This window comes from Hyla sarda, unplaced genomic scaffold (genome assembly GCF_029499605.1).
Source record: "Hyla sarda isolate aHylSar1 unplaced genomic scaffold, aHylSar1.hap1 scaffold_1855, whole genome shotgun sequence".
NCBI lineage: Eukaryota > Metazoa > Chordata > Amphibia > Anura > Hylidae > Hyla > Hyla sarda.
The window spans coordinates 47,859-65,697 of record NW_026608505.1 but is presented as its reverse complement, the minus strand read 5'-3'; the positions used below and the strand labels follow the sequence as shown (position 1 = coordinate 65,697).

Sequence of the window (17,839 nt, the reverse complement as noted above, 5' to 3'; positions counted from 1 at the left end):
CTCTGGGCTGGGGGGCAGTCAACCACCAGTACACACAGCAGAACCTAAACCCATACCATTATTGCTAAGCAGCAAGACAGGGGCCCATTGCACTCCCACGGGGCCTTTTTAAATGCAATCCATAACCCGGATTTGCCAGGAACCCTTCTTACTCCTCCTACTTGCATGTGACACTGGGCTTAGGATCTGCATAGGAAACACACACACAAGCACACACCTACCTTTGTTGCCTGCAGATGCCTCCTTGGCTGTCCCCAAACGGTATCAAACCAACACCCACGGGAAGCTGTAAGCATAGAGGACATGCCTGCACCCCATTGGACTTACCTGTGTGGGTTAAACCCGGGTTATTTGACAACCTATGGCGGTGATGGTTCTGCTCAGGCAGAGCAGTGCTGATGCTCCTCATAAAGCTGTCGCTGCTGTGAAGGTTCTAGGTGACATCACAAATCCCTATGGTTACATACACAACAAAGCTGGGTTGTTGTTGTTTACACTCTGCAAGGCCTGTGGAAGTGAGTGACATCATAGCACTGTAGTTCTGAGGGTTCTAGATGGATGCAACAATCTCCTGTTGCTTCTATGAAGGCCATAATAGACGACATCACCAAACAGCTCCATAGTCACATACACAGCAAAGGAGAGATGTTGTTTACACCTAGTGATGTCAGTGGTATTGAGTGACATCACAGCACAGTGCTAAGGCTCCTGGGCCTGGACACAGCAGCGGCTGCAATATCTCAACGGAGAATACGTTTATATATATGTGTGTGTGTGCGCGTATATATATATATATATATATATATATATATATATATATATATTTCTCCGCCGAAATCACTTTTAAACCCATTTCCACCTTTTTTTCCCTTCTCTTCCTCTTACTTTTTTTTCACGTTTTTTTACGTTTTTCTCCTTTTCGCCTCTTTTCTGGGCGTATTATTCTTCTTTTTCTTCTTTTTTTTCGTCTAATGCATACCCCATCAGTGCAGCAATGCTTATTCAATACCGCCAGCAGATGGAGACACTGGGGGATAATTTTCTAAGGATTTATACTGATTTTTCCTGTCTGAATTTGTCGCACAGAAAGTTGCAGGCCAAATATGTGTGACATTTCTGCGACTTTAGCTTCTAGAGCATTTTTATAACATTATACATAGGTGCTGAATACATAAAAAGCGACTGTTCAGCGACAGACAAGTCGCATCGGCTGAAAGTAGGCCAGAATGTCAGTCCATGTTGGAGCAGGTTTAGATACAGTCTAAAGTATAGATCTCAAAGTCTGTGCACAGAATTTAGCAAGGGCCTCCCACCTTCTGATGCATCAGGTAGGTGCACAATAGCATAGCCTAACCCTCTGTACTTTGGTCTATATTGATGCGGGACATAGACAGCCAGCTGATGACCAATCCATTAGTGCAATGGATGGCTGGAAGCATTTGTCTTTGCCTTTGCAATACCACAGAAGCAATGCATGGTCAATGTACAGCAATGACACACCTGTGTGAACAGCCAGGAGACCCCCCCCCCCCCATGTTATGTTACATAGTTACATAGTTAGTACGGTCGAAAAAAGACATATGTCCATCAAGTTCAACCAGGGAATTAAGGGGTAGGGGTGTGGCGCGATATTGGGGAAGGGATGAGATTTTATATTTCTTCATAAGCATTAATCTTATTTTGTCAATTAGGAACATTCAGCACCCACCCGCTATCAAGGCAGCTGCCTATCATGTCATGCCCTACCTGCACAGGTGTGCTGGCTACTCAAATGATCCAATTAAGGAGGCCATTTAGTCAGCAGCAGCAGAAGTCCTGTGCCTGGACGCTCCAACAGCGGCCAGACACAAGCAGAAGCAGAAGCAGCAGAAGCAGCAGCAGCAGCACCACCTTTTGTTTTTTGGCTGCAGCAGCAGCAAGGCCCACAGGGCTGGCTAGCTGGCTAGCCAGCAAGCAGGTAGCAATGAAAGTAGGAATCTTTCTTTTTAACCCTGTAAGGGGGTGGTGCACTGTACCCGAAGATACTGCCATATCGGGTCAATGCATAGGGCGACGGAAGCAAGCTTCGAAATCGGCCCCCGTTCTCAAAAATCCATTTAATATATGGTCCCCAGATAGGGGACGTATCAGATATTAAACTGATAAGAACAGATACTACACTTGATCTTAGCCAAAAGGCCGAGAAGCGATAATCGTGAAAGGGGCGGGCCCAACAAGGTGCCCTTCATGGGCACTATCACTGCTTGCTGTCAGGGAGGCTGCCAGACAATTTTCCATGCACACTCTGGGCTGGGGGGCAGTCAACCACCAGTACACACAGCAGAACCTAAACCCATACCATTATTGCTAAGCAGCAAGACAGGGGCCCATTGCACTCCCACGGGGCCTTTTTAAATGCAATCCATAACCCGGATTTGCCAGGAACCCTTCTTACTCCTCCTACTTGCATGTGACACTGGGCTTAGGATCTGCATAGGAAACACACACACAAGCACACACCTACCTTTGTTGCCTGCAGATGCCTCCTTGGCTGTCCCCAAACGGTATCAAACCAACACCCACGGGAAGCTGTAAGCATAGAGGACATGCCTGCACCCCATTGGACTTACCTGTGTGGGTTAAACCCGGGTTATTTGACAACCTATGGCGGTGATGGTTCTGCTCAGGCAGAGCAGTGCTGATGCTCCTCATAAAGCTGTCGCTGCTGTGAAGGTTCTAGGTGACATCACAAATCCCTATGGTTACATACACAACAAAGCTGGGTTGTTGTTGTTTACACTCTGCAAGGCCTGTGGAAGTGAGTGACATCATAGCACTGTAGTTCTGAGGGTTCTAGATGGATGCAACAATCTCCTGTTGCTTCTATGAAGGCCATAATAGACGACATCACCAAACAGCTCCATAGTCATATACACAGCAAAGGAGAGATGTTGTTTACACCTAGTGATGTCAGTGGTATTGAGTGACATCACAGCACAGTGCTAAGGCTCCTGGGCCTGGACACAGCAGCGGCTGCAATATCTCAACGGAGAATACGTTTATATATATGTGTGTGTGTGCGCGTATATATATATATATATATATATATATATATATATATTTCTCCGCCGAAATCACGTTTAAACCCATTTCCACCTTTTTTTCCCTTCTCTTCCTCTTACTTTTTTTCACGTTTTTTTACGTTTTTCTCCTTTTCGCCTCTTTTCTGGGCGTATTATTCTTCTTTTTCTTCTTTTTTTTCGTCTAATGCATACCCCATCAGTGCAGCAATGCTTATTCAATACCGCCAGCAGATGGAGACACTGGGGGATAATTTTCTAAGGATTTATACTGATTTTTCCTGTCTGAATTTGTCGCACAGAAAGTTGCAGGCCAAATATGTGTGACATTTCTGCGACTTTAGCTTCTAGAGCATTTTTACAACATTATACATAGGTGCTGAATACATAAAAAGCGACTGTTCAGCGACAGACAAGTCGCATCGGCTGAAAGTAGGCCAGAATGTCAGTCCATGTTGGAGCAGGTTTAGATACAGTCTAAAGTATAGATCTCAAAGTCTGTGCACAGAATTTAGCAAGGGCCTCGCACCTTCTGATGCATCAGGTAGGTGCACAATAGCATAGCCTAACCCTCTGTACTTTGGTCTATATTGATGCGGGACACAGACAGCCAGCTGATGACCAATCCATTAGTGCAATGGATGGCTGGAAGCATTTGTCTTTGCCTTTGCAATACCACAGAAGCAATGCATGGTCAATGTACAGCAATGACACACCTGTGTGAACAGCCAGGAGACCCCCCCCCCCCCCCCATGTTATGTTACATAGTTACATAGTTAGTACGGTCGAAAAAAGACATATGTCCATCAAGTTCAACCAGGGAATTAAGGGGTAGGGGTGTGGCGCGATATTGGGGAAGGGATGAGATTTTATATTTCTTCATAAGCATTAATCTTATTTTGTCAATTAGGAACATTCAGCACCCACCCGCTATCAAGGCAGCTGCCTATCATGTCATGCCCTACCTGCACAGGTGTGCTGGCTACTCAAATGATCCAATTAAGGAGGCCATTTAGTCAGCAGCAGCAGAAGTCCTGTGCCTGGACGCTCCAACAGCGGCCAGACACAAGCAGAAGCAGAAGCAGCAGAAGCAGCAGCAGCACCACCTTTTGTTTTTTGGCTGCAGCAGCAGCAAGGCCCACAGGGCTGGCTAGCTGGCTAGCCAGCAAGCAGGTAGCAATGAAAGTAGGAATCTTTCTTTTTAACCCTGTAAGGAGGTGGTGCACTGTACCCGAAGATACTGCCATATCGGGTCAATGCATAGGGCGACGGAAGCAAGCTTCGAAATCGGCCCCCGTTCTCAAAAATCCATTTAATATATGGTCCCCAGATAGGGGACGTATCAGATATTAAACTGATAAGAACAGATACTACACTTGATCTTAGCCAAAAGGCCGAGAAGCGATAACCGTGAAAGGGGCGGGCCCAACAAGGTGCCCTTCATGGGCACTATCACTGCTTGCTGTCAGGGAGGCTGCCAGACAATTTTCCATGCACACTCTGGGCTGGGGGGCAGTCAACCACCAGTACACACAGCAGAACCTAAACCCATACCATTATTGCTAAGCAGCAAGACAGGGGCCCATTGCACTCCCACGGGGCCTTTTTAAATGCAATCCATAACCCGGATTTGCCAGGAACCCTTCTTACTCCTCCTACTTGCATGTGACACTGGGCTTAGGATCTGCATAGGAAACACACACACAAGCACACACCTACCTTTGTTGCCTGCAGATGCCTCCTTGGCTGTCCCCAAACGGTATCAAACCAACACCCACGGGAAGCTGTAAGCATAGAGGACATGCCTGCACCCCATTGGACTTACCTGTGTGGGTTAAACCCGGGTTATTTGACAACCTATGGCGGTGATGGTTCTGCTCAGGCAGAGCAGTGCTGATGCTCCTCATAAAGCTGTCGCTGCTGTGAAGGTTCTAGGTGACATCACAAATCCCTATGGTTACATACACAACAAAGCTGGGTTGTTGTTGTTTACACTCTGCAAGGCCTGTGGAAGTGAGTGACATCATAGCACTGTAGTTCTGAGGGTTCTAGATGGATGCAACAATCTCCTGTTGCTTCTATGAAGGCCATAATAGACGACATCACCAAACAGCTCCATAGTCACATACACAGCAAAGGAGAGATGTTGTTTACACCTAGTGATGTCAGTGGTATTGAGTGACATCACAGCACAGTGCTAAGGCTCCTGGGCCTGGACACAGCAGCGGCTGCAATATCTCAACGGAGAATACGTTTATATATATGTGTGTGTGTGCGCGTATATATATATATATATATATATATATATATATATATATATATATATTTCTCCGCCGAAATCACGTTTAAACCCATTTCCACCTTTTTTTCCCTTCTCTTCCTCTTACTTTTTTTTCACGTTTTTTTACGTTTTTCTCCTTTTCGCCTCTTTTCTGGGCGTATTATTCTTCTTTTTCTTCTTTTTTTTCGTCTAATGCATACCCCATCAGTGCAGCAATGCTTATTCAATACCGCCAGCAGATGGAGACACTGGGGGATAATTTTCTAAGGATTTATACTGATTTTTCCTGTCTGAATTTGTCGCACAGAAAGTTGCAGGCCAAATATGTGTGACATTTCTGCGACTTTAGCTTCTAGAGCATTTTTACAACATTATACATAGGTGCTGAATACATAAAAAGCGACTGTTCAGCGACAGACAAGTCGCATCGGCTGAAAGTAGGCCAGAATGTCAGTCCATGTTGGAGCAGGTTTAGATACAGTCTAAAGTATAGATCTCAAAGTCTGTGCACAGAATTTAGCAAGGGCCTCGCACCTTCTGATGCATCAGGTAGGTGCACAATAGCATAGCCTAACCCTCTGTACTTTGGTCTATATTGATGCGGGACATAGACAGCCAGCTGATGACCAATCCATTAGTGCAATGGATGGCTGGAAGCATTTGTCTTTGCCTTTGCAATACCACAGAAGCAATGCATGGTCAATGTACAGCAATGACACACCTGTGTGAACAGCCAGGAGACCCCCCCCCCCCCCCCCATGTTATGTTACATAGTTACATAGTTAGTACGGTCGAAAAAAGACATATGTCCATCAAGTTCAACCAGGGAATTAAGGGGTAGGGGTGTGGCGCGATATTGGGGAAGGGATGAGATTTTATATTTCTTCATAAGCATTAATCTTATTTTGTCAATTAGGAACATTCAGCACCCACCCGCTATCAAGGCAGCTGCCTATCATGTCATGCCCTACCTGCACAGGTGTGCTGGCTACTCAAATGATCCAATTAAGGAGGCCATTTAGTCAGCAGCAGCAGAAGTCCTGTGCCTGGACGCTCCAACAGCGGCCAGACACAAGCAGAAGCAGAAGCAGCAGAAGCAGCAGCAGCACCACCTTTTGTTTTTTGGCTGCAGCAGCAGCAAGGCCCACAGGGCTGGCTAGCTGGCTAGCCAGCAAGCAGGTAGCAATGAAAGTAGGAATCTTTCTTTTTAACCCTGTAAGGAGGTGGTGCACTGTACCCGAAGATACTGCCATATCGGGTCAATGCATAGGGCGACGGAAGCAAGCTTCGAAATCGGCCCCCGTTCTCAAAAATCCATTTAATATATGGTCCCCAGATAGGGGACGTATCAGATATTAAACTGATAAGAACAGATACTACACTTGATCTTAGCCAAAAGGCCGAGAAGCGATAACCGTGAAAGGGGCGGGCCCAACAAGGTGCCCTTCATGGGCACTATCACTGCTTGCTGTCAGGGAGGCTGCCAGACAATTTTCCATGCACACTCTGGGCTGGGGGGCAGTCAACCACCAGTACACACAGCAGAACCTAAACCCATACCATTATTGCTAAGCAGCAAGACAGGGGCCCATTGCACTCCCACGGGGCCTTTTTAAATGCAATCCATAACCCGGATTTGCCAGGAACCCTTCTTACTCCTCCTACTTGCATGTGACACTGGGCTTAGGATCTGCATAGGAAACACACACACAAGCACACACCTACCTTTGTTGCCTGCAGATGCCTCCTTGGCTGTCCCCAAACGGTATCAAACCAACACCCACGGGAAGCTGTAAGCATAGAGGACATGCCTGCACCCCATTGGACTTACCTGTGTGGGTTAAACCCGGGTTATTTGACAACCTATGGCGGTGATGGTTCTGCTCAGGCAGAGCAGTGCTGATGCTCCTCATAAAGCTGTCGCTGCTGTGAAGGTTCTAGGTGACATCACAAATCCCTATGGTTACATACACAACAAAGCTGGGTTGTTGTTGTTTACACTCTGCAAGGCCTGTGGAAGTGAGTGACATCATAGCACTGTAGTTCTGAGGGTTCTAGATGGATGCAACAATCTCCTGTTGCTTCTATGAAGGCCATAATAGACGACATCACCAAACAGCTCCATAGTCACATACACAGCAAAGGAGAGATGTTGTTTACACCTAGTGATGTCAGTGGTATTGAGTGACATCACAGCACAGTGCTAAGGCTCCTGGGCCTGGACACAGCAGCGGCTGCAATATCTCAACGGAGAATACGTTTATATATATGTGTGTGTGTGCGCGTATATATATATATATATATATATATATATATATATATATATATATTTCTCCGCCGAAATCACTTTTAAACCCATTTCCACCTTTTTTTCCCTTCTCTTCCTCTTACTTTTTTTTCACGTTTTTTTACGTTTTTCTCCTTTTCGCCTCTTTTCTGGGCGTATTATTCTTCTTTTTCTTCTTTTTTTTCGTCTAATGCATACCCCATCAGTGCAGCAATGCTTATTCAATACCGCCAGCAGATGGAGACACTGGGGGATAATTTTCTAAGGATTTATACTGATTTTTCCTGTCTGAATTTGTCGCACAGAAAGTTGCAGGCCAAATATGTGTGACATTTCTGCGACTTTAGCTTCTAGAGCATTTTTACAACATTATACATAGGTGCTGAATACATAAAAAGCGACTGTTCAGCGACAGACAAGTCGCATCGGCTGAAAGTAGGCCAGAATGTCAGTCCATGTTGGAGCAGGTTTAGATACAGTCTAAAGTATAGATCTCAAAGTCTGTGCACAGAATTTAGCAAGGGCCTCGCACCTTCTGATGCATCAGGTAGGTGCACAATAGCATAGCCTAACCCTCTGTACTTTGGTCTATATTGATGCGGGACATAGACAGCCAGCTGATGACCAATCCATTAGTGCAATGGATGGCTGGAAGCATTTGTCTTTGCCTTTGCAATACCACAGAAGCAATGCATGGTCAATGTACAGCAATGACACACCTGTGTGAACAGCCAGGAGACCCCCCCCCCCCATGTTATGTTACATAGTTACATAGTTAGTACGGTCGAAAAAAGACATATGTCCATCAAGTTCAACCAGGGAATTAAGGGGTAGGGGTGTGGCGCGATATTGGGGAAGGGATGAGATTTTATATTTCTTCATAAGCATTAATCTTATTTTGTCAATTAGGAACATTCAGCACCCACCCGCTATCAAGGCAGCTGCCTATCATGTCATGCCCTACCTGCACAGGTGTGCTGGCTACTCAAATGATCCAATTAAGGAGGCCATTTAGTCAGCAGCAGCAGAAGTCCTGTGCCTGGACGCTCCAACAGCGGCCAGACACAAGCAGAAGCAGAAGCAGCAGAAGCAGCAGCAGCACCACCTTTTGTTTTTTGGCTGCAGCAGCAGCAAGGCCCACAGGGCTGGCTAGCTGGCTAGCCAGCAAGCAGGTAGCAATGAAAGTAGGAATCTTTCTTTTTAACCCTGTAAGGGGGTGGTGCACTGTACCCGAAGATACTGCCATATCGGGTCAATGCATAGGGCGACGGAAGCAAGCTTCGAAATCGGCCCCCGTTCTCAAAAATCCATTTAATATATGGTCCCCAGATAGGGGACGTATCAGATATTAAACTGATAAGAACAGATACTACACTTGATCTTAGCCAAAAGGCCGAGAAGCGATAACCGTGAAAGGGGCGGGCCCAACAAGGTGCCCTTCATGGGCACTATCACTGCTTGCTGTCAGGGAGGCTGCCAGACAATTTTCCATGCACACTCTGGGCTGGGGGGCAGTCAACCACCAGTACACACAGCAGAACCTAAACCCATACCATTATTGCTAAGCAGCAAGACAGGGGCCCATTGCACTCCCACGGGGCCTTTTTAAATGCAATCCATAACCCGGATTTGCCAGGAACCCTTCTTACTCCTCCTACTTGCATGTGACACTGGGCTTAGGATCTGCATAGGAAACACACACACAAGCACACACCTACCTTTGTTGCCTGCAGATGCCTCCTTGGCTGTCCCCAAACGGTATCAAACCAACACCCACGGGAAGCTGTAAGCATAGAGGACATGCCTGCACCCCATTGGACTTACCTGTGTGGGTTAAACCCGGGTTATTTGACAACCTATGGCGGTGATGGTTCTGCTCAGGCAGAGCAGTGCTGATGCTCCTCATAAAGCTGTCGCTGCTGTGAAGGTTCTAGGTGACATCACAAATCCCTATGGTTACATACACAACAAAGCTGGGTTGTTGTTGTTTACACTCTGCAAGGCCTGTGGAAGTGAGTGACATCATAGCACTGTAGTTCTGAGGGTTCTAGATGGATGCAACAATCTCCTGTTGCTTCTATGAAGGCCATAATAGACGACATCACCAAACAGCTCCATAGTCACATACACAGCAAAGGAGAGATGTTGTTTACACCTAGTGATGTCAGTGGTATTGAGTGACATCACAGCACAGTGCTAAGGCTCCTGGGCCTGGACACAGCAGCGGCTGCAATATCTCAACGGAGAATACGTTTATATATATGTGTGTGTGTGCGCGTATATATATATATATATATATATATATATATATATTTCTCCGCCGAAATCACGTTTAAACCCATTTCCACCTTTTTTTCCCTTCTCTTCCTCTTACTTTTTTTTCACGTTTTTTTACGTTTTTCTCCTTTTCGCCTCTTTTCTGGGCGTATTATTCTTCTTTTTCTTCTTTTTTTTCGTCTAATGCATACCCCATCAGTGCAGCAATGCTTATTCAATACCGCCAGCAGATGGAGACACTGGGGGATAATTTTCTAAGGATTTATACTGATTTTTCCTGTCTGAATTTGTCGCACAGAAAGTTGCAGGCCAAATATGTGTGACATTTCTGCGACTTTAGCTTCTAGAGCATTTTTACAACATTATACATAGGTGCTGAATACATAAAAAGCGACTGTTCAGCGACAGACAAGTCGCATCGGCTGAAAGTAGGCCAGAATGTCAGTCCATGTTGGAGCAGGTTTAGATACAGTCTAAAGTATAGATCTCAAAGTCTGTGCACAGAATTTAGCAAGGGCCTCGCACCTTCTGATGCATCAGGTAGGTGCACAATAGCATAGCCTAACCCTCTGTACTTTGGTCTATATTGATGCGGGACATAGACAGCCAGCTGATGACCAATCCATTAGTGCAATGGATGGCTGGAAGCATTTGTCTTTGCCTTTGCAATACCACAGAAGCAATGCATGGTCAATGTACAGCAATGACACACCTGTGTGAACAGCCAGGAGACCCCCCCCCCCCCCCCATGTTATGTTACATAGTTACATAGTTAGTACGGTCGAAAAAAGACATATGTCCATCAAGTTCAACCAGGGAATTAAGGGGTAGGGGTGTGGCGCGATATTGGGGAAGGGATGAGATTTTATATTTCTTCATAAGCATTAATCTTATTTTGTCAATTAGGAACATTCAGCACCCACCCGCTATCAAGGCAGCTGCCTATCATGTCATGCCCTACCTGCACAGGTGTGCTGGCTACTCAAATGATCCAATTAAGGAGGCCATTTAGTCAGCAGCAGCAGAAGTCCTGTGCCTGGACGCTCCAACAGCGGCCAGACACAAGCAGAAGCAGAAGCAGCAGAAGCAGCAGCAGCACCACCTTTTGTTTTTTGGCTGCAGCAGCAGCAAGGCCCACAGGGCTGGCTAGCTGGCTAGCCAGCAAGCAGGTAGCAATGAAAGTAGGAATCTTTCTTTTTAACCCTGTAAGGAGGTGGTGCACTGTACCCGAAGATACTGCCATATCGGGTCAATGCATAGGGCGACGGAAGCAAGCTTCGAAATCGGCCCCCGTTCTCAAAAATCCATTTAATATATGGTCCCCAGATAGGGGACGTATCAGATATTAAACTGATAAGAACAGATACTACACTTGATCTTAGCCAAAAGGCCGAGAAGCGATAACCGTGAAAGGGGCGGGCCCAACAAGGTGCCCTTCATGGGCACTATCACTGCTTGCTGTCAGGGAGGCTGCCAGACAATTTTCCATGCACACTCTGGGCTGGGGGGCAGTCAACCACCAGTACACACAGCAGAACCTAAACCCATACCATTATTGCTAAGCAGCAAGACAGGGGCCCATTGCACTCCCACGGGGCCTTTTTAAATGCAATCCATAACCCGGATTTGCCAGGAACCCTTCTTACTCCTCCTACTTGCATGTGACACTGGGCTTAGGATCTGCATAGGAAACACACACACAAGCACACACCTACCTTTGTTGCCTGCAGATGCCTCCTTGGCTGTCCCCAAACGGTATCAAACCAACACCCACGGGAAGCTGTAAGCATAGAGGACATGCCTGCACCCCATTGGACTTACCTGTGTGGGTTAAACCCGGGTTATTTGACAACCTATGGCGGTGATGGTTCTGCTCAGGCAGAGCAGTGCTGATGCTCCTCATAAAGCTGTCGCTGCTGTGAAGGTTCTAGGTGACATCACAAATCCCTATGGTTACATACACAACAAAGCTGGGTTGTTGTTGTTTACACTCTGCAAGGCCTGTGGAAGTGAGTGACATCATAGCACTGTAGTTCTGAGGGTTCTAGATGGATGCAACAATCTCCTGTTGCTTCTATGAAGGCCATAATAGACGACATCACCAAACAGCTCCATAGTCACATACACAGCAAAGGAGAGATGTTGTTTACACCTAGTGATGTCAGTGGTATTGAGTGACATCACAGCACAGTGCTAAGGCTCCTGGGCCTGGACACAGCAGCGGCTGCAATATCTCAACGGAGAATACGTTTATATATATGTGTGTGTGTGCGCGTATATATATATATATATATATATATATATATATATATATATATTTCTCCGCCGAAATCACTTTTAAACCCATTTCCACCTTTTTTTCCCTTCTCTTCCTCTTACTTTTTTTTCACGTTTTTTTACGTTTTTCTCCTTTTCGCCTCTTTTCTGGGCGTATTATTCTTCTTTTTCTTCTTTTTTTTCGTCTAATGCATACCCCATCAGTGCAGCAATGCTTATTCAATACCGCCAGCAGATGGAGACACTGGGGGATAATTTTCTAAGGATTTATACTGATTTTTCCTGTCTGAATTTGTCGCACAGAAAGTTGCAGGCCAAATATGTGTGACATTTCTGCGACTTTAGCTTCTAGAGCATTTTTACAACATTATACATAGGTGCTGAATACATAAAAAGCGACTGTTCAGCGACAGACAAGTCGCATCGGCTGAAAGTAGGCCAGAATGTCAGTCCATGTTGGAGCAGGTTTAGATACAGTCTAAAGTATAGATCTCAAAGTCTGTGCACAGAATTTAGCAAGGGCCTCGCACCTTCTGATGCATCAGGTAGGTGCACAATAGCATAGCCTAACCCTCTGTACTTTGGTCTATATTGATGCGGGACATAGACAGCCAGCTGATGACCAATCCATTAGTGCAATGGATGGCTGGAAGCATTTGTCTTTGCCTTTGCAATACCACAGAAGCAATGCATGGTCAATGTACAGCAATGACACACCTGTGTGAACAGCCAGGAGACCCCCCCCCCCATGTTATGTTACATAGTTACATAGTTAGTACGGTCGAAAAAAGACATATGTCCATCAAGTTCAACCAGGGAATTAAGGGGTAGGGGTGTGGCGCGATATTGGGGAAGGGATGAGATTTTATATTTCTTCATAAGCATTAATCTTATTTTGTCAATTAGGAACATTCAGCACCCACCCGCTATCAAGGCAGCTGCCTATCATGTCATGCCCTACCTGCACAGGTGTGCTGGCTACTCAAATGATCCAATTAAGGAGGCCATTTAGTCAGCAGCAGCAGAAGTCCTGTGCCTGGACGCTCCAACAGCGGCCAGACACAAGCAGAAGCAGAAGCAGCAGAAGCAGCAGCAGCACCACCTTTTGTTTTTTGGCTGCAGCAGCAGCAAGGCCCACAGGGCTGGCTAGCTGGCTAGCCAGCAAGCAGGTAGCAATGAAAGTAGGAATCTTTCTTTTTAACCCTGTAAGGGGGTGGTGCACTGTACCCGAAGATACTGCCATATCGGGTCAATGCATAGGGCGACGGAAGCAAGCTTCGAAATCGGCCCCCGTTCTCAAAAATCCATTTAATATATGGTCCCCAGATAGGGGACGTATCAGATATTAAACTGATAAGAACAGATACTACACTTGATCTTAGCCAAAAGGCCGAGAAGCGATAACCGTGAAAGGGGCGGGCCCAACAAGGTGCCCTTCATGGGCACTATCACTGCTTGCTGTCAGGGAGGCTGCCAGACAATTTTCCATGCACACTCTGGGCTGGGGGGCAGTCAACCACCAGTACACACAGCAGAACCTAAACCCATACCATTATTGCTAAGCAGCAAGACAGGGGCCCATTGCACTCCCACGGGGCCTTTTTAAATGCAATCCATAACCCGGATTTGCCAGGAACCCTTCTTACTCCTCCTACTTGCATGTGACACTGGGCTTAGGATCTGCATAGGAAACACACACACAAGCACACACCTACCTTTGTTGCCTGCAGATGCCTCCTTGGCTGTCCCCAAACGGTATCAAACCAACACCCACGGGAAGCTGTAAGCATAGAGGACATGCCTGCACCCCATTGGACTTACCTGTGTGGGTTAAACCCGGGTTATTTGACAACCTATGGCGGTGATGGTTCTGCTCAGGCAGAGCAGTGCTGATGCTCCTCATAAAGCTGTCGCTGCTGTGAAGGTTCTAGGTGACATCACAAATCCCTATGGTTACATACACAACAAAGCTGGGTTGTTGTTGTTTACACTCTGCAAGGCCTGTGGAAGTGAGTGACATCATAGCACTGTAGTTCTGAGGGTTCTAGATGGATGCAACAATCTCCTGTTGCTTCTATGAAGGCCATAATAGACGACATCACCAAACAGCTCCATAGTCACATACACAGCAAAGGAGAGATGTTGTTTACACCTAGTGATGTCAGTGGTATTGAGTGACATCACAGCACAGTGCTAAGGCTCCTGGGCCTGGACACAGCAGCGGCTGCAATATCTCAACGGAGAATACGTTTATATATATGTGTGTGTGTGCGCGTATATATATATATATATATATATATATATATATATATATATTTCTCCGCCGAAATCACTTTTAAACCCATTTCCACCTTTTTTTCCCTTCTCTTCCTCTTACTTTTTTTTCACGTTTTTTTACGTTTTTCTCCTTTTCGCCTCTTTTCTGGGCGTATTATTCTTCTTTTTCTTCTTTTTTTTCGTCTAATGCATACCCCATCAGTGCAGCAATGCTTATTCAATACCGCCAGCAGATGGAGACACTGGGGGATAATTTTCTAAGGATTTATACTGATTTTTCCTGTCTGAATTTGTCGCACAGAAAGTTGCAGGCCAAATATGTGTGACATTTCTGCGACTTTAGCTTCTAGAGCATTTTTACAACATTATACATAGGTGCTGAATACATAAAAAGCGACTGTTCAGCGACAGACAAGTCGCATCGGCTGAAAGTAGGCCAGAATGTCAGTCCATGTTGGAGCAGGTTTAGATACAGTCTAAAGTATAGATCTCAAAGTCTGTGCACAGAATTTAGCAAGGGCCTCGCACCTTCTGATGCATCAGGTAGGTGCACAATAGCATAGCCTAACCCTCTGTACTTTGGTCTATATTGATGCGGGACATAGACAGCCAGCTGATGACCAATCCATTAGTGCAATGGATGGCTGGAAGCATTTGTCTTTGCCTTTGCAATACCACAGAAGCAATGCATGGTCAATGTACAGCAATGACACACCTGTGTGAACAGCCAGGAGACCCCCCCCCCCATGTTATGTTACATAGTTACATAGTTAGTACGGTCGAAAAAAGACATATGTCCATCAAGTTCAACCAGGGAATTAAGGGGTAGGGGTGTGGCGCGATATTGGGGAAGGGATGAGATTTTATATTTCTTCATAAGCATTAATCTTATTTTGTCAATTAGGAACATTCAGCACCCACCCGCTATCAAGGCAGCTGCCTATCATGTCATGCCCTACCTGCACAGGTGTGCTGGCTACTCAAATGATCCAATTAAGGAGGCCATTTAGTCAGCAGCAGCAGAAGTCCTGTGCCTGGACGCTCCAACAGCGGCCAGACACAAGCAGAAGCAGAAGCAGCAGAAGCAGCAGCAGCACCACCTTTTGTTTTTTGGCTGCAGCAGCAGCAAGGCCCACAGGGCTGGCTAGCTGGCTAGCCAGCAAGCAGGTAGCAATGAAAGTAGGAATCTTTCTTTTTAACCCTGTAAGGGGGTGGTGCACTGTACCCGAAGATACTGCCATATCGGGTCAATGCATAGGGCGACGGAAGCAAGCTTCGAAATCGGCCCCCGTTCTCAAAAATCCATTTAATATATGGTCCCCAGATAGGGGACGTATCAGATATTAAACTGATAAGAACAGATACTACACTTGATCTTAGCCAAAAGGCCGAGAAGCGATAATCGTGAAAGGGGCGGGCCCAACAAGGTGCCCTTCATGGGCACTATCACTGCTTGCTGTCAGGGAGGCTGCCAGACAATTTTCCATGCACACTCTGGGCTGGGGGGCAGTCAACCACCAGTACACACAGCAGAACCTAAACCCATACCATTATTGCTAAGCAGCAAGACAGGGGCCCATTGCACTCCCACGGGGCCTTTTTAAATGCAATCCATAACCCGGATTTGCCAGGAACCCTTCTTACTCCTCCTACTTGCATGTGACACTGGGCTTAGGATCTGCATAGGAAACACACACACAAGCACACACCTACCTTTGTTGCCTGCAGATGCCTCCTTGGCTGTCCCCAAACGGTATCAAACCAACACCCACGGGAAGCTGTAAGCATAGAGGACATGCCTGCACCCCATTGGACTTACCTGTGTGGGTTAAACCCGGGTTATTTGACAACCTATGGCGGTGATGGTTCTGCTCAGGCAGAGCAGTGCTGATGCTCCTCATAAAGCTGTCGCTGCTGTGAAGGTTCTAGGTGACATCACAAATCCCTATGGTTACATACACAACAAAGCTGGGTTGTTGTTGTTTACACTCTGCAAGGCCTGTGGAAGTGAGTGACATCATAGCACTGTAGTTCTGAGGGTTCTAGATGGATGCAACAATCTCCTGTTGCTTCTATGAAGGCCATAATAGACGACATCACCAAACAGCTCCATAGTAGTGTTGAGCGGCATAGGCCATATTCGAATTCGCGAATATTCGCGAATATATGGACGAATATTCGTCATATATTCGCGAATATTCGCATATTCGTTATATCCTCGTTTTATTTTCGCGTATGCGAAAATACGTGCATGCGAAAATTACCACATGTGGAAATTCGCATATGCGAAAAATAGCGTATGCTAATTTTCGCATATGCGAATTTTCGCACGCCAGTCTCACACAGTAGTATTACAGCCTTCTTTACACCACACAAGCTGGAAGCAGAGAGGGATGATCACTGTGATGTGTACTGTGAAGAAAAAAAAAAAAAAAAAAAAAAACGAATATTCGTAATTACGAATATATAGCGCTATATTCGCGAAATTCGCGAATTCGCGAATATGCGATATTCGCGAATAATATTCGAATTGCGAATATTCGCGAGCAACACTACTCCATAGTCACATACACAGCAAAGGAGAGATGTTGTTTACACCTAGTGATGTCAGTGGTATTGAGTGACATCACAGCACAGTGCTAAGGCTCCTGGGCCTGGACACAGCAGCGGCTGCAATATCTCAACGGAGAATACGTTTATATATATGTGTGTGTGTGCGCGTATATATATATATATATATATATATATATATATATATATATTTCTCCGCCGAAATCACTTTTAAACCCATTTCCACCTTTTTTTCCCTTCTCTTCCTCTTACTTTTTTTTCACGTTTTTTTACGTTTTTCTCCTTTTCGCCTCTTTTCTGGGCGTATTATTCTTCTTTTTCTTCTTTTTTTTCGTCTAATGCATACCCCATCAGTGCAGCAATGCTTATTCAATACCGCCAGCAGATGGAGACACTGGGGGATAATTTTCTAAGGATTTATACTGATTTTTCCTGTCTGAATTTGTCGCACAGAAAGTTGCAGGCCAAATATGTGTGACATTTCTGCGACTTTAGCTTCTAGAGCATTTTTACAACATTATACATAGGTGCTGAATACATAAAAAGCGACTGTTCAGCGACAGACAAGTCGCATCGGCTGAAAGTAGGCCAGAATGTCAGTCCATGTTGGAGCAGGTTTAGATACAGTCTAAAGTATAGATCTCAAAGTCTGTGCACAGAATTTAGCAAGGGCCTCGCACCTTCTGATGCATCAGGTAGGTGCACAATAGCATAGCCTAACCCTCTGTACTTTGGTCTATATTGATGCGGGACATAGACAGCCAGCTGATGACCAATCCATTAGTGCAATGGATGGCTGGAAGCATTTGT

The 17,839-nt window shown here is 45.8% G+C and overlaps 7 non-coding genes across 7 annotated transcripts; all 7 read right to left on the bottom strand.

Moving 5' to 3' along the window:
• Positions 1-1,999: 1,999 nt before the first annotated feature.
• On the bottom strand, positions 2,000-2,190 carry LOC130315009 (U2 spliceosomal RNA). The gene has a single exon (XR_008862605.1). It is a non-coding gene; the product is annotated as a U2 spliceosomal RNA (small nuclear RNA).
• A 2,084-nt stretch (positions 2,191-4,274) lies between these two features.
• On the bottom strand, positions 4,275-4,465 carry LOC130315010 (U2 spliceosomal RNA). The gene has a single exon (XR_008862606.1). It is a non-coding gene; the product is annotated as a U2 spliceosomal RNA (small nuclear RNA).
• A 2,096-nt stretch (positions 4,466-6,561) lies between these two features.
• Positions 6,562-6,752, bottom strand: LOC130314998 (U2 spliceosomal RNA). Its single transcript, XR_008862595.1, has one exon. It is a non-coding gene; the product is annotated as a U2 spliceosomal RNA (small nuclear RNA).
• Positions 6,753-8,841: 2,089 nt separating this feature from the next.
• Positions 8,842-9,032, bottom strand: LOC130315008 (U2 spliceosomal RNA). Its single transcript, XR_008862604.1, has one exon. It is a non-coding gene; the product is annotated as a U2 spliceosomal RNA (small nuclear RNA).
• Positions 9,033-11,115: 2,083 nt separating this feature from the next.
• Positions 11,116-11,306, bottom strand: LOC130314986 (U2 spliceosomal RNA). The gene has a single exon (XR_008862584.1). It is a non-coding gene; the product is annotated as a U2 spliceosomal RNA (small nuclear RNA).
• A 2,086-nt stretch (positions 11,307-13,392) lies between these two features.
• Positions 13,393-13,583, bottom strand: LOC130315006 (U2 spliceosomal RNA). The gene has a single exon (XR_008862603.1). It is a non-coding gene; the product is annotated as a U2 spliceosomal RNA (small nuclear RNA).
• Positions 13,584-15,667: 2,084 nt separating this feature from the next.
• On the bottom strand, positions 15,668-15,858 carry LOC130315005 (U2 spliceosomal RNA). Its single transcript, XR_008862602.1, has one exon. It is a non-coding gene; the product is annotated as a U2 spliceosomal RNA (small nuclear RNA).
• Positions 15,859-17,839: the final 1,981 nt, after the last annotated feature.